The 23,448-nt window shown below is 29.8% G+C and overlaps 1 protein-coding gene, 1 long non-coding RNA gene and 1 other non-coding gene across 5 annotated transcripts in view; 1 reads left to right on the forward strand and 2 right to left on the reverse strand.

Moving 5' to 3' along the window:
* Positions 1–1,280: 1,280 nt before the first annotated feature.
* LOC117208991 lies at positions 1,281–8,075 on the reverse strand. The gene is made up of 2 exons (XR_004487819.1): positions 7,900–8,075; positions 1,281–1,687 (listed from the first exon to the last, which is right to left on the reverse strand). It is a non-coding gene; the product is annotated as an uncharacterized LOC117208991 (long non-coding RNA).
* Positions 1,354–1,435, reverse strand: Trnas-gcu. The gene has a single exon. It is a non-coding gene; the product is annotated as a tRNA-Ser (tRNA).
* LOC117208987 (sodium-independent sulfate anion transporter-like) overlaps positions 8,064–23,448 on the forward strand; it is a 37,166-nt gene continuing 21,781 nt past the window's right edge. Inside the window, exon 1 of one of the 3 annotated variants that reach the window (XM_033450539.1) lies at positions 8,064–8,178. The gene's annotated coding sequence lies outside the window, so the exon portion shown is untranslated. The other 2 variants (XM_033450538.1, XM_033450540.1) reach the window with 2 other exon arrangements.

The following is a 23,448-nucleotide window of genomic DNA, read 5'->3' on the forward strand; positions in this document are numbered from 1 at the left end:
AGTTACATAATTGATTGTGTAACGGCGAGAAGCCATCGACGGTAATACAGGTAATACCTCTATTCGAAGAGGATATTTAAAAACTAAACAAATAAATTTGGTTTTACCGGTTCGTCAATTATAAAAATTTATTCCATTGCATAAACTTGTTTAATACAATCTTGGTTAAATTCGTGGTTAGATATGCGTGCTTAATATCTTGTATTATATTGTAAATCCATTATTTTATATCATATTTGAAGAGGAAGGGAGAAAATGTGCACAAATATACATAAGTATTACGTAGTTTTCGAATAAATATATCTTCCTTCATTTGAGCTAATTAACATGTATGTAATAAACATACATTTATAAATTCAATACTCGTACTCTACAATATATGTAGAAGCGGATTTTAGGGATTTTAATGAATACATTATACTTGTTGAAAAATCATTAAACACTGTCTATAAAGTAATAATAAATTGGAATATATATAAATAATGGAAAATATTTTATTAAACAAACAATCTACGTACTGACTTCAAACTAAACTAAGCTTTCAAATATGCTATTTTAATAAAATTAGTTCCAATATCATAATTTGATAACAATGTGTTACATAACTAATAAAATTTTACTTCCTTTTTTTTTTAGTACTTTTGATTCATTAAAGCGTCGTAAAATTTTTTTAGGTATTTGTAACGAAAAGTCATTAATCACTGTTTCTCAAATAATAATAATAAATTAATACATATACAATAGAATTTCATCTAACTGGACTCCATTCATTTAAACAAAATTTTAGTTAATGTTAACTAAATTTTGTATAACTGAAATTTCGCTATTTGAATTCGCTTGCTTAAACGCAAGCTCCTATTGTATGAACCAAAAATAGTAAATAATGGAAAACATAATGTAAGCTCTTATTTTATGAATTCCAGTTATATAAAATATAAACTCTTCGTTTCCGGACAAATTCAGATACATGGAATTCTGTTGTAAATAATAGAAAATAATTTTCAAATACGTACCAGCAAACAAATGATCCATGTAGTTACTTAAAACTGAATTGCTTTTTAATTAAATATCTGATTCTGTATTTGTTTCAATAAAATTCATGTATTCAACATTACAATTTAATAATAACGTATTACATACATAATAAAATTTTACTTTAAATAAATACTACATATAAATGTATTTTAAATATACATACATTCTGAATTTCTACTGCTGCACTTTTCTTTTTATATCGAGTTCAACAAACTTCTGACTCTCGGACATTAAAGAGTCGTCAATTTTTTTAGCAACTTTCTCCAATTGTACATACCTTATGAACTAGAATGTTTTGCAAAGTAACAAAAAGCGAATCGACGAGGATGGGATTCGAACCCACGCGTGCAGAGCACATTGGATTAGCAGTCCAACGCCTTAACCACTCGGCCACCTCGTCCGATGTGAACCCGTGTTTTAGCGAATATATTTCGACGTCATCTGTTCCTAAAATAAATCTAGCATGTATTATATTATATAATTTATATATCATACCGTTATCCTTGTTCCTGACATCATCCAAATATTCTTAACTCCAGATGGCAGTCATTAATATTCATCAACAGCATTTGTACGATTCCATCATTCCGATTTAATGAACAAGAATATTCGAGGTAAACGAGTAGACTAGCACCGCCAACATTACACGAATCTAGAACACAATTTGTTAATTACGCAATGAATGCAATTTATCTGATAGAAATTGAAGTCCTTCAGTTGCTATTTAATTTATATCCATATTTAGTAAGTATCTGTTTCGTACATTTTTATAACCATTGATATATCGTATTTTAAATGACAATTATAAATAATCTGTACATCTATTATAATAATTTAAGCTATCAATATAATCTGTCAATTACGTAATGAACACAATCTATCTGATAAAATTTGCAATCTCCGTATTATATCAACCAGTAATACATGTATTGGCCTCTCACACTTCTCTAAACATAAACGTATCATATTTTAAATATAGCAATTATAAATAATATATTCAATTTAGAATAATAATAACATTTAGCTTAATACCGGTGTGATTAAATTGTTACAACAATATTGGTCTTTTAAGTAAACTGCAGCAGCACCTAGGTTACCAGAGGACTAATTAGAAGATAAATTAATTCTTGCAACATCAATTAATGTAAAATTTAGGCATGATTCCTTGTAGCAAAGATTACAATAGAAGAATAGGAACTGAAAGGAGTCGTTACAATTTTATTCAAAGTTATTCGATTATCCGAATAGTGTGTATCGTGATTCGTTCGGATAACGAAGATTCTACTGCATTAAAATACACGCAAAGTATAAAGAGCAAATTGCCTATAGTTCTCGATCTCAGAAACACGGGTATAGCACCAAAGCTGGATTATATAACTTAATCAGCAATTCAGAGAAGGTGGAAAGAAAGGAAAACATAGTGGGGCGTGTGGAAAATGCTTCTGGAATAACGGAGGTGGGCATTAACGTGTTTTATAAGAATTTATAAGGAATGCAAATAATTGTCAACTTGAAACAATGCACGTTCGATCATAGATAACGAAGAGTCACGTGCATTGAATTTATCTGTTCACATCACCATTCGAAAGTACATGGACAGTTATCTCTGATAAAATCTAATGTAGTTTGATTTTACACTTTATTGAACAGCTGTAGAGCATTATAACACAAAATATATTCATAAATGTTAATATTCAGTAATAAAATTGGCGTTATAAAGCAATTTTATCATTTAAGGAGCTTCTTATTGAAGGAATTCGTGTACCAAGCTATAGATAAGATAGAAAAAATTTTTCGAACTGATAGATAGAATATCGTGATTAGTTCAAGCAACGGTATTTAAAAGTATTTAAAAGTATTTAATTTTAATATACCATTGATAAGATTTTATATTTCGTATAATATACACCACGGCTTATAAGTATCCGGGCATTTTTGCCAATTTGTAATAACACTAGGTACCTATATAAATTTTATCGAAATGTTCAAATCGATGATGAATTATAAATTGAAAGCAACATTTACTATCTTTTCCCGAAATAATCAGGCTATAAATATAAATTAACTATAAAATAAACATGGTAATAATATACATACGTCTGTACTTATCTGTACTTATTATACATATACATTACTATTTATATACGTTTCCTATTTAAATATCGCTGTTTATATTAATATTGGATATTTTATAATTAAAAAATTGGAGGATAGACAAATAATCGTCAAGTAATAATTCTATAAGATTTAACAATAGTTTTATTACTCGGTATTGCCTATAAAAACACGAATTTAATCGAGTGATAATATACTATTATGCACAGCTATGATTGTTATATTATTGCCGTTCATCCTATTTTATACCTAAACTAACTTATCTTCCTAGAAATAAGGAAATGTTCGGATATTTTTTAATGTTAGTATGTACGTATCTGTCGATTCTACAAGAAGATATATAGATAGATAAATTGTCATTAATTGACATATTTTTGCAAACATTCATATATTATTAATATAAATTGACCAATCGTATCGTCCACAAATTTCTGAACGAGGTTCGGGCGAAAAATTAAGTAGTCTTTAAATCACATGATTATCTCTCAAGTCAACGCACTTCATTTCCATGAACTTCAAGTTTTAGCGAAACGGTTTCTAACCAATCTTCGAATAATATTATTCGTGTCCTTACAAGAATCGTTAAGTTTAACTGTTCTTCCAAAACTGACATATCGACGTATTTAGCACATTAAACAACGTTACAATCGTCTTTCACGCATTTCACATAGTTCCTTTATTACGTGAAACGAGTAAGTACTATTTCATATGTTCATAAGAAAAGCAAATGACTAATGAAAACGACACATTATATTATTATTCAAGATACATTACCGTGATTCGAGCAAGTATTAGTTAACTAAATGGAAAACGACAAAAGTAACCGTAACTTAAAGGAAATGTATGCTGACGTTGTAATCTTGACGTCCTCGGTGGTAGCAAATTAAAATTGCAGGAACTGGTAATTGTAATGAAATCTACGCAACCCGAATAAACTGCACTGCGCATTCATTATACATAAGCAGTTAAATTATTCAGTATTACACTTGAATACGCTTTTAAAGTTACTCTTTTCCACAATTAAACACTTTCATTTTTATTTCTTTTCCTTATTGCAGAGACTGACGAACAAAAAGTAATTAATAATATAAATATGTTATTAAGCCAGTTTAATATTTAATTGTATTCACATTGTTATCGAAAATGAAAGAAAAGGAGTTTTGTTATTATTTTATTGATTCTTTTATTGAAACAAAAATTTGATACTTTGAAATATATACTTATTTTCTTTCCCCATATTATTGATAGTACGATATACATACAAATATAATAAAATATAATTAAAGTATAATAATTAAAGTAAGATAATATGAGAATTATTTTTCAAACTTAATTTGAAATATCCTTTAAAATTTCATCTGTCCATTTTACTTTATTTTAATCAAATTAAAATTTAATCACTTAGAAACCAAACTTAATAACCGAAAAATGTGAACTTTTCATTATTCAGATAATTTGAAGGCAATCATATAATTGAATAATATATAATAATATATTTAAGTATAATATACATAATAATATATATAATACGTATTATTATAATATATATAGTTTGGTATTATAAAAATAATATCATCGGCGACGTCTGGTCATTCATTTTAAAATCAGTCATGTTATATTACGTAATTTATCAAGGGCAATCCACGATTATTAAAATAGGGTTACCGATAATGACAGAACTTATACGAACAATCGGTCAAACAATTTCGTTTATCAACGAATTAATTGGTTTCCAATAAAAATTTTTTATTGCAAACACTCAATAATGTCCGTGCTTTTAGCTCTTTAAAAAAACCGATTACGATAAAGTACTAACTACGAACATAATGTTAACGTATGGAATGTCCGTTACGACAAAATTTATAGTCACTTGAAACATAGACAGTACGGTAAAAAATAGATTATCTCTCGAAATTTACCAACATTTCAGAGGATGCAATTATCGAAGATGATAATTGCATATAAATAATTGAAGGTACGCGCGCGCGTGTGTATAATATAATAATAGAAGAATGATACGCAGGTAAACCATTCTGCGAACTTTTCCATTGTTTCATTGAAGAAACTCTTTCTGGGATTTCAAAACGTAACGTGGTTTACCGATTGCCTTAACTTTAGGGTAATTCCAATGTACAGGAAGAAAGGAATTCTATTTTTGCATCGTGGACATACCACAAATGACGTAAAAATGAATTACCGATATTGTAACATATTCTTTTTTCCTCTATTACAGTAAATCCCATTCTAGATCGAAGGTCCATCAAGAACTACACGTTTCAACGGAACAAAGTTCTTCTCTATAGGAAAAACGTGCCAGGCACAATAAAGCCGGATGTTAACTCCCAGGGAACCGAATCCAATGCAACTGGTAAATCGTAAATGACGTTTCTTTTTTTCCCATTCCGTTCGATTCGATTTGCAACGTGCTTTGAACGACGATATTATTTACTGGCTTGATTACGCTAACAATAGGTATGAATTCACATGAATTCCATTTGTGGCAAATATGCGCCACTACGTCTGCTTGTGATGTAAGAGAACGGAAACAAAATGCAAGATAGCAAGCAGACACGTAGAAAAGATCTCTCGAACTCATAAAGAAGGCAACTGAGCTTATCCTTAATGATCCACGCGACTACTGATCGTGTTATGTAACGTTATAACTGGTAGACAGTAATTAATATTATCACGGTAAGAGAATTTTTTAGAAGATCACACTTTCATTAGCGGTAGATTTTAATAACAAAAGACCATAACAGTTTCTGTATGTCATGCTTTGTCGTCTTTATTCATATCTCTAAATGTTTACGAATTCCTACCAAGTTAAAGTTAGTGTTCTTTATTTTTTCTTTTTTTTATTATCCTTTCTCAAAGTTCTTTAAATTTCATTCGTTAGAAGAATATAGTTTATAATACTATATATAATCTTCGTGAATAATATTTATTAATTATTAAGAATAACAGATACAATAAGTAATGGATTGCATAATGTATTATATATCTAATACATTGGGAAATATTGCTCAATAACTGTTGGTAATTCAGAACGTATAAGTAGCATCCAAATTATTGATTGCATCATAAAGATCGAGTGAGCAATTTGAATTGAATGATACAATAAATCGATATAATGTAATGTTAAAAAACATAGAAGAGAAATATAACTATTTGCGAAAGTTAAGTTTTCAAACAATTTTACTTAAGTCTTTCATTCAATCAATTAAAATATCTGTCATATTTATATAGTATTGAAATGTTTCCTTTTATTTTCTTAATCTTTTGCTGTAGTGATAGAAATGATATACCTATTTAAAATAATTGATTCATATAAAAATATACATATTTGTAAGGTGCGAATAATACACTACTATATTTTCTTAAACAATATCTATATTCATCTTTCATTAGCTTGGGGAGACTCTTTTTTTCTAAAGAAACAGATTGTTGACATAAAAAGCGCTTCTATCGTGTAGTTCAGGAACTATGTAGTACGGGATTTAGTATACAAACCTAATTCATAATAGTCTTTTATGTATCTTCTAGATACCTAGAACTTTAAATGCAACTTATTAATAGATTGGTAACTTTATTAGAAAATGAATGATCCATGTCAATAGTATGCCAATATATCTTTCTACATGAGAGGAATATTCATATTTCTCAATACTTATATAATTATTAAGATTTAGAAGTTAATATTTACAACAATAGAGTTGATAAATTTTAATAGAATTCATACAAAGAACAAAAATAAATTTGTTAAAGTTTCTATCTTTTTCTGTATTTGGCTGTCTATAACATATTAAATCTACAATATACTTTAATAGATATAGCAATACAAAGTTAACTACATTATGCGCTAATGACGCTCGAGAACACATCTCCAAATACAATCTATTTACAAGTAATGTGAATCTTGTTTAGGAAATTCGAACGTCATATTTTCAGCCCGCTGATTAAGAGATGTCATCATCCGATTGCATTTCTAATTTGTTTCTTATTCTTTGTTGCAATAACGATTTTAAAATCGTTAGAACGATCTAATAATCTTGTTTAACCTTAACAAGCAGAGATTGGATGATTGATATCAATTTCAAATTAAAGAGATTCGTAACATGTGTATACACATAGAAACTACAAATTCCGACAATAATATATTTTTTACGATTTGCACCTATTTTTGGTAATAGTTAAATTTAAATTTGATAAATTGATATATGCTAATATTTATATTTAAAAAATGCCATATTTTAAGATTCCAACGTTATAAAGTTACTGTAAATGAAATCATAAAAAGCTTAAATTGTATTACTAATTATATTGGAAAAAATGTTCCAAGATCTTCACAATGTAAATTCATTATAAAAATAAAATAAAATTTGAACAGCTGAAATTCCATTGCCAAACAAAGATTTGTTTTAGTATTATACGACAGAGCATTAACATAACTGGAAATTTTATCACTAAACGTATTTTATAACCTAGATCAAAGAAAAGTCTTATCATATGGAACAAAAGTCTATTCGTTTTTATCCCTTCCTAAACACTTTCACCTAAATTGTTTAAACATCATATAATTCCCAGATTACGCGTGTCGACAAATGTTAAACTATTAATTCAAAATGACTATTCAACAAAGAGAGAAAAGCAGAAAAAGTTGTACGAAACAAATACCTGAAGCGAGTCGAACAGGTTTCATTACGTTGGAGTTCGTACCACATGTTACGTTAGAGAAACGAATATACTCACCGAAGGCTTTTTGTAAGGAAAGTGTTCAGTCGAGTCGAGTTATTTACATTTTTTAACGAGATATTGGTGGGTTTCCGGGGATTTACGCCGGCCATCTCTTTCCTCATTTTCATCGCGTTTCAACGCACGGTACCGTGTAGCGTGTAGTACAGTGACCAACGTGTAGCGTGGACTGACTCAGAAGCACGTGACGATGTTTTAGGAGAGATGGGTATTAATGCGCAGACGCATCAGCGCACCGCGCAAAGGCGAATTCTCGGCTGTCAAGTTTCAGCTCAGGTGAGCGTTCCCCTCAGAGACACACGGTTTACAACGTTCGAACGTTTATAAAGATTTCTGTTCGATTCGCATCGAACCACATCGACCAATTCAGCGAAAACATACCAGTGTTACTTTCTCGATCAAACGGTAACCTAAATTTTTCACGGAACGCGCAGCTCTTTTACCTATTTACTTCTGTTAATAATCTGAAACGAATTCTTCGAGCGTTTCTTATACGGTGACGATCGCACGTGGTGAAAATTTCTCGCTGAATTTCTCGCGATCGTAGCGTTCAGTTTTTGCGTGGAAGCTGTAAAACTGTGCACGGAAACACATTTGACGCGACGCCAGTGAATTCTTCGCGAGTATTCTCGGAAAAGAAGAGAAAAAAGAAACAGAACGATCGTGGCGTTCGCAGGGAAAACAACACGCCAGTGGACACGCTACTGGTCATGATGGCTTTAGGAATTACAATTACCGTGGTTCACTGTTGGCTGTGATGTGACATTGATACAAGGTATTTATGTATGCGAGATTAGCATGGTGTTTCTATTTTCAATCGATGATATCGTGTACGACCATAGGATCGAAAACTACGAGAAAGTAGAATGGGTTAATGTTAAATGAAGTTTATAATAGCTTGTAGGATGGCTTCGAACGGATATCAACGGATTTTAGAACGTGTAATAAAATTAAGAAACAAAGAATCGTTAGTGCACGAGACTCTGAAATATCAATTCTAATGGAAATTGTTTTTAATTTTTTTACAGAAAAGACTATTTACTTTATTTATTATATATTCTTATACTGCGAATTTTTATGAACTTACGTGAAATTTAATAATACAAAAATGTACAAAATGCATACATATATGTAATATATCAAAATATATGAAACGTTCAGAAAAGGGTATACGTTATGATAATTTTTAATACTACTTATGTTCTATTTCGTTAGTTATGTCTATAAAAATATAAATTTGCATAAAAATTCGTAATCTAGATATTTTATATCACAAATGGTATATAACGATGATATCATAATATAAAATATCTCCATGAAAATAAAATTGAATAGCAAGCAATGAAAGCAAAAGAATTATAAGAATAAAAATAAAAAGTATAATAGAAATAACAAATAACAGATAGAACGGACATGATAAATAATGCAAGGAAGAAATATAACAAATTTTTTTAACGTTTTAGCTCCTTAAATAATTTATATTATATATATTTACCACAATATATCCAATAATATATAATAAATAAATCTAGTATAAATCTAGTGTATATAAATATATAAGTTTACTAATATATGAAAATGATTAATTTAAGTTTAAACAGATTTTGAACGAACGTAGAAGGAAAAGATTATAAAAGGCATATGTCTCTTCTTTGAGGTAAATTACATATTCTGAAAGTTTAGACAGAATTGAATTAATTATCGTGGTAATAATTCCATGAGAACTATTTTACTTGCTATCTATAGAATTATATTATATGCTTGTGTAATATCCATATTGAACGTGTTGATTTTTATACCAATTATTACTATAACTTACATAAGTCATTTCTTATAAATTATATATTATAATTCACGTAAATTGATATTGAAATAAGCAAAAATGTAATATTGTTTCGTGTAATAAGGAACGAATAGCAAAATAATGCGTAAAAATTATATGAACTGAATGTTATTAAAATACACAAATAAAACAAATTGCATATTGTTTTACCGAAGTACAGGTAATACATTATAATAATAGGTATACTACTTGAAATTACTTCACAAGATAAAACACACAAATAACAATTTCCATGAATTAAAAATACCACAAATGTCTCAGTTCCTTCACATTCTTACAGATAAACCTAAATACATATGGAACTAATCCTTGAAATTTCATTCGTAAACACAATGTTTAAAAACAGTATTTAGCAATACAAATTTATTAAAATAGATAAAAAATGTAACTAGGGTATTATGCATCTAACTAAGATAAAATGTAACTAATATATATACTACGAGTATATGTATTAACGCACTGTTTATTTATCTCTGATGAGATATATTAGATATAACAACAATTAACAACAAATAATAGAAGGAAACGTGCTAGGCAGGTTCGCATCTTGAAGCATTGTTTCAAACAAATATCTAGAAAAAATTGAATCAAAAAGTCTTTCCAACTCTTTATCGCGTTGTATACATGGCCGAACGATTTTCATTTCAAGCGTTGCGTCGCATCGCGTCGCGTCGCGACGCCACACAAAACGTTGAATGAGATGTATCAATTCACTGATCGCTTCGTAATGTTCGTTGAAATCGTTCAGAGAAAGCATCATCCGCCTTTATGTAGGATTATAGGCCTTCTAATAAACTTTCGCACATATACTTAGGCGAATAGCCGTGAATACGTAAATGAAAATTGTATCGAGTGAAAAATTCGCGTGTAATCTAGTTACAAAAACTCGTAAAAAAACGGCTTTATATGGCTGCTTGGAATGTAACAGTAAAAAAGTGGAAAGAAGAAGAGAAGTACAATAGCTTATGAAAATATTCCCGTATTTCTCAATACCTAAATATTTCTAAATATTTGAAAATTTCATCAGTACGAAAGCCTAGTAGCACCGACTGTGTGTGTTAGTAAAGTCTGAAACGATTCTGAAAATGAACATAGAAGTTAAAAGATATTCAATGTAAGTATATATTTCGCAAAGATCACAGAAGTATTTAAACGGCTAATTACCTACCATATTAATAATGTATTTTATAATAATGTTTAAATTATAATTATAATAAGATAATATAATAATATTATTATAATAATATAATTATTATTGGCATAAAATAATATAATATAAATTATATTATATTATATTATATTATACATTTGTTGCATACTAATTTTTTATTAAATGTTTGCAGTTATACATCTTGTATGTTATGTACATTTACCGACTGAGTTTAAATTTTACAGTGTTAATAAAATTTCAAAATATGTTATATAACACATATAATCTGTGAATGAAAGTTTTTTACGATAAATGTCCAGATACTTCCGTGAGCCACTGCATGTAGTACGATCTCGTTCAAAACAATTGGATCGCCAATTCCAATAACATCGTAGCTCTTTGTATGATATCCGATACGTTGAAAGTTTTAACATGCTAACGTGCGTGTTAAACATTCAGGAATTTAGCGGAATCAGAATTTAGGCCAATAGAAAACAAGATTAAACTACTTACAGCGACAGAAAAAGAGAAGCGTGGTGCCAAGCAATTTAAAATTTAAATCAAATATAACCGTGCCAAAAGCATGATATTTCCTTCGCAGTTAAAGATTGATTTATTTTACAGAAATAACAACAACTCGTGTCAAATTTTTTTAACTTTAGTAACAGAGAAGCTGAATTCACCACATGATGGAATAGACGATGGAAAAAGATACCTCGATTTATTGTCGATTAAAAATTAACTAATTCTATAGAAAAAAAACCTTTATCATAACATTCACAGCTTCATGACTTAATTAGGTATAATTCTCCTGCGGTATAATTAATTATAGACATGTGCACTTACAAGAATTGTGTACTTTTGTTTCAAAGAATTGAAATATTGGCAGAGATTAAAGATTCTAGCGTATGCTTTTGCTCTCCTGATGAAAGATAAACATAGGCAAGAATTATTTTTGTCACGACTTCTTCGATTGTTAGAAGAAAGATTTTATCAATTTCATTATTAGCTCAAAAAATTCATGGAAAGGACGAAGCAGTTGTATATAAGTACAGTGTTAACAGTTGAATAAAGTAATATTCAGCACCTAAATATGTGATGCTTCAATTAAAGTCGTTAGTTTGAAATTAACTGGCCTAATTTTTTATAATAATAATTATAGATGGAGATTTGATTTTATTTTGCCTGTAAATAATTTCAAATTAAACTTATTTAAATCCATTAAGAATCATGCTGTGAAATAATGTATAAAAGTTGCGTAAAGGAAAATTCTTAAAATGCGTAAATGGAGTAACTAAATTCTACAAAAATCAGATTTCTGATTCTTATAAATAGTAGATAAATTCTAGGAAAAACAGACAAGAAAAACATTAACATAATTTAAAAAAGATAGTTTATCACATTTTTATGAATACTTCGTTTTTTACAACCTTCGTGAAATTGTTGGATCTAGGTGGAAAAGGAAATAATAGAAAACATATTAAGCAAATCTTTGGAATTCCCTTTCATAACCACAATGTTGAGAAATAGAATTCAATAATGTAAATTAACTGAAATATCGCGTTAGTTCAACTTCAATAATTAGATATCACCTGACTATTTCAGAAAATTGCACCTTTAATTAATCTATTAAATTAGTCCTGTTCATAGTTATATTAATTTATACTATCCATTCCATTTCTGTCTTGCTTAATCCAAATATCTTATCTATCATTTCGAAACTAAAGGACATTGACGTTTTATTATTTCTATCGCCATCTTTGTTTTTCTTTGTTTCGTGTACAATTTACATTTAGTAATTATTTCATAACATCCTACATAACGTTACTTAAAAAGGTAAAAAAACTAGGGAACTTGAAGTATTTTAACACACATACATATGCATGTTTAGCTATTGGAAAACTGAATATATTTATGTATCTATATAGGAAATTTAAATAAATAGAAATGTACAAAATGCACGTATTATGCAGACATATACAAAATATGCAAAGCAAAATATTCATTATAATTAGTACTTGTAAGGAGAAATCTTTTTATGTTTCAGTTCCATTTCTTTAGTATTTTATATAATTTCTGTTCACAGAGGAATATAAATTTGCATAAATATTCGCAGCCTAATAATTTCATTCGTCTATTATTATTCGTTTATGCTAGAAAACTAGAGAAGTGAATGTTTTGAGAAAATACTTTAACTGAAAAGGACAAGCTAACATAAATACTCACCTTGCTCTTGCAAAATAGATTATAAAACAGCAGAAGTAACTAAAAGAAAAGGGCAGTGGAAAAACCATTGTCATTTGATGGTACACGAACGCAGCCAATAATCCGTAACCACAGACGGGAAGAAAAAGAGAAGCAAAAAGATACAAAACGTTCAGCGGCAAAGACGTAACGATGAGACCTTCGCTGGTCCAATTACCGTCGTAAAATTACAAAATCGATAGGCTAACTGTTTTTCGAGCAAAACGACACAATTTATGCAACACGAAAAATCGTTTTTTAAGATACTCACCGGGCTCGTAAAATCGGATGCAAATACATGGAAATCCTACGAATCTCTAGAATTCATTTTTCAAATCCAATTTCGAGAGTTACGATCGTTCCCGGAGGCCCGTTATCGCAAATTGCACTCCGTTGACTGTACTCGCCGTAGCGAGATATTAAAGAAAATAACAAGGTATTCATACCGTGACTGATTCACAGCCGGTATATTTAAAACAATTTCACGCTCTTTTCTCTCGAGCAGATTCGAGCGGCGAATCCTCCGTCTTTAATCGCTACTTACTTAATTAAGTCAAGTGTGATCTTAAGTCTCTGAATCTTTGCTGGAGGATCGAGGAAAAAGGCATGATACCTATATTCTTGCGGATATTTTATTTTCAAGTCACTCTATGACTAAAAAGGAAGACTTCGATATAAAATAGCTGAAAATGGAAAGGACCTGTTAGATTCAGTCAAAGGTGTAATTATGTCCGTCAGAAGTCAAACTGATATGTTTGGACAGTTTCTCGGATTCGTTACATTACGTGATTAACGTCCACTTCTGGAAAAGTAAATTAAAGTTAAATTACTTGCTTCCATGCAGTCATTTACTACAAGAGAGTGACATAAACGCTAGCAAATTGTAGAGTAAATCTAAAAAATAATGTTTCGATTTCAAGTTTCATCGTCACTTTTTTCTGCTTTTCAATTTAAGAAGTTGGTCAGTGTAGTTTCTCGATTGTTAAAGCATTAAAAAATAATAGATAAACGGTATTTTGCATTCTGACAATAGGCACTTTTTAAATTATTCAGCGGAGAAAAAATTATATGTTTAGCCTAAAAATGATACAGAAGGGCAATTGCAACATGTGAGCAGTCGTCAATGTATTAGATTTTAAAACTACTGCTCCGTAAAAAAATGGAAAATATGATTCATCGTGCTTTCTCCTGTGGTCTTGGTATATCAATTCTGTTCTTATCTCAACAAACAAAAAAACTTTTAGTGTTCTAAGAAAGTTTTTAACATAGAATGAGAAACTTAAAATGAGAAATTGAGCATACTAATAACAATCCTTTCATAATTTGCTCAATCTTGTGATATTTTTTGACGTTAAAAAAATACTATTAGGTTGAAAATAATCGAAGGAATGCAGTAAGACTGGATGCAGTTGACGAAAAATAGTAAGAAAGTAGCTAGAAAATATTTTCTGTGCCTTGTAAGAAACAAGTCTTGATAACGCGCGCATCAAAAACAAGAAGAAACGAGATACATATGTACTATCTTTCGTTCATCGACCAAAATCGTAGCCCACAATAATGAACACATTTACATGCAGGATGTGTGCAGCACGTAATTAAATCGAGTTACTCATCGCTAAACTGGTTAGGAAACTGTTTGTCCATTTAGAAAGCCAATTCGTACTTTGAGCAATAATAGATGAATTATTTAACACTTTCACGAAATTATCACCTCTGGTGCGTGGTTTATTGTGTGCGTACGAAAGAAATGTGTGTCGATGCCCCACGAGGTTCTCAAGGTTCGATGGACAATTACAGTTTCGCGGAGCGTGTGATTGGTATTGACACAATAGTATTCGCTATAATAGTGTATATAGTGATACAAATTTTATTCGTAATAAAAGTAATTTTATGTAACAAGGAAACTAAAACAAAGACACATATACTTTTTATGTTTGACGATAAAATGTTTTAATATTTAATAACTAAATCTTTTAATATTTTTTTGTCCACGAGGTATTCATATCTTTATTCCTATTGCTAGACTGTGGATATTTATGTGCAAAACACAGATAAAAAATAGGTTGTAGGAAAAAGAATTGTTCATCTATCAAATATTATATTATACTCTGAGTATTTTACATACCTTTTCATATTATGTGCATTCTATGAATTATTGTATCTTTAAGTTTCTCACAAATGCATAAGTATCCGTAATCCATATGTCACTGCACCAAAGTACTTAAAGGATGCAACTTTATGATTACACATATTTTCTTAAACAAATGAACTAATATTGTTAATAGAACGTCATAACTCACGCGTTACATATTACCAAATTTTTTCTACGTACAACAACGCCAATAAAACAAGTGAAATTCTACGAGTAAATTTTACAAGTTAGAAATCAACTCCTGATTGACGTAAAACTGTAAAATTATGAGAACTGCTTGAGCAACAGAAAACTATAACTTATAACTTGTAATTTGTCAACTATTGTTTGTCAACTGTGTTTGTCTACTATTAAGTGTTACATAGTTGGTAAATTATGGTACAAGAAATCCTCGGCCATTCACCTGTCGCTACACATATGATTCCTAAGATGTGTTACTGTCTTCAGTGCCTTAATATTGCAATAAGATTTTTGCGACGAACCATATCTTGTAAAATATTTATAGAAAATCTCCATTTGTGATTTAAAGCACTTGTGTAGAGACCGCGCGATTTTTTTTAATACTCCACCGTATGTTAATTATTAAGAATGCAGACTGAATTTAAACTAAGCTCATTTTGTTTTAGAAAATTCACTTAAATTAGCGAGACAGTAACAAGAAATAATTGTCAAGATTTTACATAATATTGAGTTGACAACTAAGTGATTGCGGATTTTATCGCTAGATGGTATTGACAAGAATCGTAAGCACTTGGTTGTCAACCCAATAGAATCACTTATTTTAACAGAGGAATTATGATATAACTGTAATGTAGACTCCTCAATTTATTCAGTGAAGAAACTCATCTTTACATATGTAATTACATAAAATATTAAAAATAGAATTTATTGTACTTGTTAATATATGACTTGGTACTATTTCATTTAGTTATGATAAAAGAGATCTTTTTTGCTGATATCAGTCTTGTATGGAAATTGAGAATTACTAGATAATTGCTATGAATATAATGTTTGATGCCATTATAAATAGTAATATAATAATAAAGTTAATAATAAAAAATAAATAGAAGATAAATAGAATATTATTTAAGAAATACAGACACGTAATATAAGTATCACTTTCGTGATTTTACAAAAATTTAATCAGTAATTACTCGTATGTTGTTTCCTAGAACTATAATACATTTTCTGATAATGTTGTAATTTTTCTTCCTTGGAAAATTGTTAAGATTTTGACAAATGATTGGACTGACTTCAATTTGGAATTGGATTATGATAATTAGAACAAAATTTAAAAAACATAAAGACATGGATAACATTAACAGTTGTTTTCTAGAACTGTGTTTCAATTTATCATAATCTTTTAATTTCTTTCTTGAAAAATTGTTGAAATATTGACAATTGATCGGTCAATGTTATAAAATGATGAATTGTCTTGAATTGATGAATTGTCTTAAGCTTATCCTTTACACTACTTTAACAATGGCCGAAACAAGTGAAAATCTAGCGATGTTAAGTCTAAAGAATAGAATAAATGACGTAATAATTTCCAATTATCATTATCTGTAAACGATCGCTGACATAACAAAACAGAATCCCTTTCCATTTCATTAATATCGATCACTTTTGTATTATTACTACATACTTACAATTCTTCTAATTGCTAACTGCAAAATATCAACTTTGTCATGAAAATTCCAAGGGCGTACAAGAAACAAAATTGATCATGAAATAACCAGATACATGCGATTAAAAATGTATTCCGGTTTATCGTCTCCTCACATCGTACAAAAAGAAAAAAAAAGGTCTGAATAAACGTCTGCGATCGATGTCGTTTAAAACTTATCGCGTCTAATTACCATCTAATGACCATTGATTTATTCGATCGAATGAATTCTATATTTCTTCGAGTAGATCGTAGTATTATTGCACTCGTGCGCGATACTGTTGAATGCGATCGATCGAACGTAACTCTTCGATCACAAGGCAGTATACACGTAGTAGTAACACTAACGGTATCTAATTACGACGTTGACACAATTCTTGAAGCATCAAATCGTTTCATATGAATGAGCGTCCCCTTGTGCTAAAACTGTGATCATCTAATGGGAAAAACGCTCCTGTAACGTCAGCTAATCGTTCCGTAATCTGTTCATTTATTCCACCGGAGGATCGTACGTATCATCGTAAGCCAACAATTTACAGTTCACACGCGAAACTAAACGGTACGAAATGGCATTTTTATGTCTGGAAATGTCACGTTAGAGCAACAGTGGAAAATATGTATACGGATAAAAAGGAAATAAATATAGTATAGATTTTAAACTTTCACGATGATCAGACGATATATCTGTGATTCTTCGGCTTTTCAATCGTATCTTTATTAGCGCGTTGCACTTTGTTCTCGCGTTTCGTGAACATTCCAGCTTTTTCACTCATTCAAGCTTGACCCGAGTATACACGTACTTAGTATTTATAAGTATGTATCTACGTATCTCGCAAATGTGATAAAATTATTCATCAATTATTCATTATATTAATAAGTCTTAATATTGGGATCGTGTTGAATAGCTTGATCTTAAGATGGTTGTTCATGCTATACGTGTATGAATTTTTTACTACATATACACGTTCGCAGTAAATATCTCTTAACATTTATATACACTTTCTAATTGGTTCTATATTTTACCAATATAATTGTGACGGTTGTGCCTCGTTATAGTGCTAATTAAATTTCGAAATGTTTTATATTAAGACATAATATATACATAAAATTTAGCTAGAGTAAATATAATGTTCAAATACTATACTTATTCACTATAGAGGAAATAAACGACCATTGAAAAATGCAAATCAAAATCAATGTTAAATAAATATCCGCCTCGACTTATCAGATATCCGCCTGCATAAATTATAAGGAACAATACGATGAGAAAAGGAGAAAAAGGAAAACTCATATTCTTAGGTGAGAAATGTATACGGTATATACGTGGCAATGTCAGATGACTGTCTGAAATCGTTCGGAGAAACCTCGCTCTATGGATAAAGAAGTAGCTACAGCTTCTTTGCTTACGTTCTTCTACTTCTTTTTATCAGGTTTGCCTCTAAGATGCAACGAAGAAGATTATAAACGACTGCGTAGTAAAATCACCTTGTAGTTGAAGCAAAAAGAACATTTCTGGCTCGCTCTCGAGTTCGTTCGCATTTCATAAAAAGTGAAATTGCATTCAGTGGGATTGACATAATAAAGAGGAAACTTTTATGCGTTTATGAGAAATCTAAAGACGCAACGATGCAAAATACATGGAAAATGTGTAAAGTAGCGTGTGTACTTGTTAACGATATTTATTGTTAGTAGATGAAACAGATTTCTATTTAGATCCCATTTATTTGATATTCCATGTATGAAAATATAAATTTGCATAAGTTTTGTTGCATATGATAAGCTTATATTGATAACTCGTGGTTCTTTAGAGTCGTATCCAATATATGACATATTTCGTGTGTTAAAAAAATTGCATTAGTCATGCGAATGAAGAGGTGTGTTTTTGTGAAAAGTTATTAGATATAACGGAATTTTAAGACAGGTAGGATATGAATGTTTGATGCGAAGTAGAATGTCATTTCATGCTGCATATATTATAATTTAAATGAAACGTCGTGTTCTTGGTACAAAGTCATCACACATACCTGTATTTATTAGACAAAATATGAAACTGTCAACATGGGACAATTAAATTTTCAAAATCATTTTTTCAAAAGCAGATTATGTGTGACCGAAATAAATTAGCTTGCGAGTTACTTGAGAAGTGCTTTCACGACTGTTAAATAAAACAATATTTGCAAAATGAAAACAATCAAATATTGCAACAATTTTTATTTTATTCGCATATTTTTATTAGCTCATTTTATATTTTATACTTTAATCTAACGTACAAAAACAACAATTGCTATAAGAAAATAATTTGCTTACAATGCAGTATATAGAATACGTAAAGACGCAATAGTAAAGTACGATAAAATATAACGATACAGCAATAAGTAAATAAAAATAAATTTTAATACGTATGCATACGTAACTTCCTATTCCGTTTCAAAGACATAAAGAATCGTTTCGCATATTGATTAGTGTTATTCGCAACCTTGGACTTTTCTTTTCAAGAATCGCGATGAACATATAAAATAGTAATCATGAAAGACTGTTGTTATTAAAATGTTAAAAGTTGTCCCTGAAAAAGCGAGTAAATGTTGCAACTTCGTTAAGAAGTAGAACTACCTAACCGCCACATGTTTTCTTCTCTTTTTTTTCATCTGTGACCATAATTTTATGATTATGTGGTAGCGCATACGATCAGAAATGCTGAATAAGAATTATAATTACAAAACTTGAATCTTGCCGTCATAAAAAAGACGAAAAATTCCTGACGCAAAGAACAACTTAGAAAAAGCTGTGTCTATGCGACCGTTGAATAAGATCTGAAACGATCTAGAAAGATCTAGAATCTTCGAGTAGTTTCACGATGCAAATCTATTTTGATCCAAAATTTAATATCGTTGCCGCTGTTCAAGACGCTGCGTGTCGTTAAAATATTTTCAATTCGTACAACGATGTACAAATAAGCAATAGACGAAGAAGGGATTATCATTCATTCTAATAATTTCCCATGTGATGCAAATAATTATTGTTTAAATAAACAAATTTATTGTTAAGAGTCAGTCGTATCTTCTTACGATTTGTAACCGATTGTGATGATATAAAAAGCGCGTTGATTGCAATACAAATATTCTGAACATGTAATAATCGCAGCTATTGGTACTGCCATTGCGCATTTACACCATAACATTTACGGTCATGTAAATATAATTATTCTGTTGAAATCGATAGGTCCGAATACGAAGATATTTTTTTTACAAAACCGCCCATCGAAATCGTTCAATCCCTTCATATCGAAAGACGAAATATCTCGCCACGCAATATCTTTTGTGGTACGTTCTGGACGAGATATCTTGCAACAGAATGTCGTTTATGCGATTCTTTGCACAAGATATCCCGCGACGCAATATTCTTCATATGATACTTTGAACGAAATAACTCGCACGGGGATTAGGAATGTTAAATAAAGAAAATGTTTTATTTCGACAAGCAAATGATTTTAGTTTTCTGTTATATGACACGGTACAAAGCGTGGTATTATATACAATTCCAGGATACAGTGACCGATGAGCGACATCCATATATTAGGTTGTCCTAAAAGTTTCTTTCGTTTTAGAAGAAAATAATAGATGCACAACATTTTTTGTTTTAATACAAACGAAACGTGTCCTACGACAACTAGATGACGATCGAAGATGAAGATCACAACATCTGACAGATTAGGTTTCATGTTCGTATCAACATAGCTAGATAAACCAGCTGCATGCAGATAGCGAAGGACATTTTGGGACAACCTAATAAATAGAAAGCGCCGTATAAACAACATTGAGTTGTAAAAATATTTCGCCCAAAGCTTATAATAAAAGACATTACGTGGCAAGGTATATTTTGTCCTTCGATACCAAGGAGCTAATGACTAATGATCAAAGTACTAATACACAAGATACGAGATAGTTGATACTTCACTGAGAATATGATAATGAGTGATAATAATGATGACTGTGAAACACAATTCTGCTTATCTAACTTAGGCATTTGTTACTGATTATCAAAATTAATAAAAATTATTCATGCGTACCGAATACTGTTTTTCAACGATTTTATCCTTATTTGTGGTACCTCCAGTTTATATTTTAAAGATAATCTAATATTTCAGAAATTATTGAATTTGATATATCCTTGGTATATCTTAATTATAAGATATATTACTTTTTAATTATTTATTAAATTTGCTAGTTATTTTAATATATCTTAATTATTAAGTATAATATATTATAATTAATATAATAAATACGTATGATTTTAGAAATAATTATAGCTTAGAGAATATAATTTTATTTTCTTTTCGGTCAATCTTCTGTTCAACCAATCGTTTAATAGATAGAACATTGTTGACAAATATCACTCGCATGAGGAATAATTAATCATAATGTCGAGCCATTAAATTATGCTAATACAAGTAAGTACATATTACGACGAACGGCATCGAGCATCGATAATTTCCCGTTTTAATTTTATCTCTCTCACAATGACATCACATTTCTATTGTTTCTCCGAGAAGTATCATTTTTAGGATACGCTAATCAAAAGAAACAGATAGACCAATTTATTACGATAACCGGTTATGCAATATATCAGCTATACGACATATGAAGTTGTAATAATTACAGAATGGCAAACGTATTATCTGTTATTTACACATTATTTTTTAACTATTTCATATGGAAATTACAAAAATATTATATTGGTAGATCAAGTATCACTCGAATATGCCTGATGTAGCGCTAAATTCGTTCGACGTTACGCGTAACCCTTGTATTATTAATTTGAATTTTTTATTTTCAACTTTAATTCTACGTTTCTAATAAGTCGGTGAGTTAAGTCAAAAGAAAACGATTCAAGATTTCGATAATAATATCTCCAACACGTGTATATACCTATGCAACATTATTTTATTTCGCATCATATTTTGTTAGCGAAGGTAAAATTAGTGTTTAAATAGCTTTTTGATCAATCGATTCTTCGATGAATGAAATACCAGTCGAAACTTGAGAAACTTTATAATGTCGTATCAGTATAGTTGGTAAATCCTTTTGACATTGATACTGCTGACTTAACATAAATATGATATTATAGTATTGTATCACAAAAAATAAAATAATAGCAACGTAATATGCTGTAGAAAGATTTTAATTAAGCGTAACCATTGATACAGTTCAATTTACGTTCTTTACAAGTTTCTGTAGAAATTTGTTTACGTTGTTAGATTATATTTTATTTATGTATTCTTTCAGTATTAATATATAGCTGTAGCTTACAGTTAATTATTTCGTGCAAGCTGCAGCTTACCCATTTTTTTTTTCTTTTTCTTTACTGTTTTAAGTAAATTATTGATGTAATTACTAGTGACATCATCTCCTGCATGATACTGTACGGTGAAGCATTATGTATGAATTTATTTATATTATACGTTATTATGATTTTTGTCTGCCAAAGCTCTTATAGCCACTAGATTACAATGGACGGTGTTATATAATCTGTTCAAGCAGTTCAGTTTTATAATCAGTCAATGTATGATTATTCTTATAAAAAACAATTTTCTATCAATTCTTTTTATAAGAAAAATATCTTATTTCTTTTTCTCCATTTATTAAAAGAAAAGATATTTTTCTTGCAAAAAGAATTAATAGTAGATTGCTTATCGCGGTAACAATTAAAAAATGTTTAAAAAGATTGATAAAGCTAGCTTAACTAATAATTCGATAATGTAATAGTAATAGCCTTAACTCTACCTTTAATTTTGCTTGTACGTTTTGTGCAATTGTGTAAAGTTACACGGAATTGAAGATAGTTGAACATATTGCGTTGGCAACTAAGTAATTGCGGATTTTGTCATTAGATGGTATTGACAAATTCCGCAATCAGATACAAAGCTGAATATGTAATTATTAGACTATAGATTTCTATGCATTTATGGGAAATTTAAGTATGCCAAAATACATAACATGCACGTGACTTGTAAAGATATATAAAGTATTCAAGGTACAGTGCTCGTGATCGCTATAATAATTAATAACTGTAACAAACCGTCGTTTTCATCTTAACTGTCTTCGTGAAGATATGAATTTGCATAAATATTCACAATCTAACAATTATACGAAGAATTAAAAATTGTTGGCAGCGTGAGTTTAAAATTGCAATATTTTGTCATTACTGACCCAGAAAAGAGAAACAAACCGTAGATAAAAATGTTAGATTTTCGATAAAAAGTAAATCACTGATCGTGTGCAAAAATGCGTACAAAGAATTGTATTGCGCATACTATACTTCATGGAATTGTTACTGCGAAAGTTATATTTGTATCGATTTTCGTAAAACACGTTACGAAATGTTTGTGAGCCAGCGAAATTTTACGCGGCTTATGTTTTACACTCTTGAGAAATACACTGGCATAATTATTTTTCCGATTACATTTAGCTTTGCATTATGATCGCTATAATTGC

The sequence above is a fragment of the Bombus bifarius genome, unplaced genomic scaffold (assembly GCF_011952205.1).
Source record: "Bombus bifarius isolate JDL3187 unplaced genomic scaffold, Bbif_JDL3187 scf7180000008165, whole genome shotgun sequence".
Lineage (NCBI taxonomy): Eukaryota > Metazoa > Arthropoda > Insecta > Hymenoptera > Apidae > Bombus > Bombus bifarius.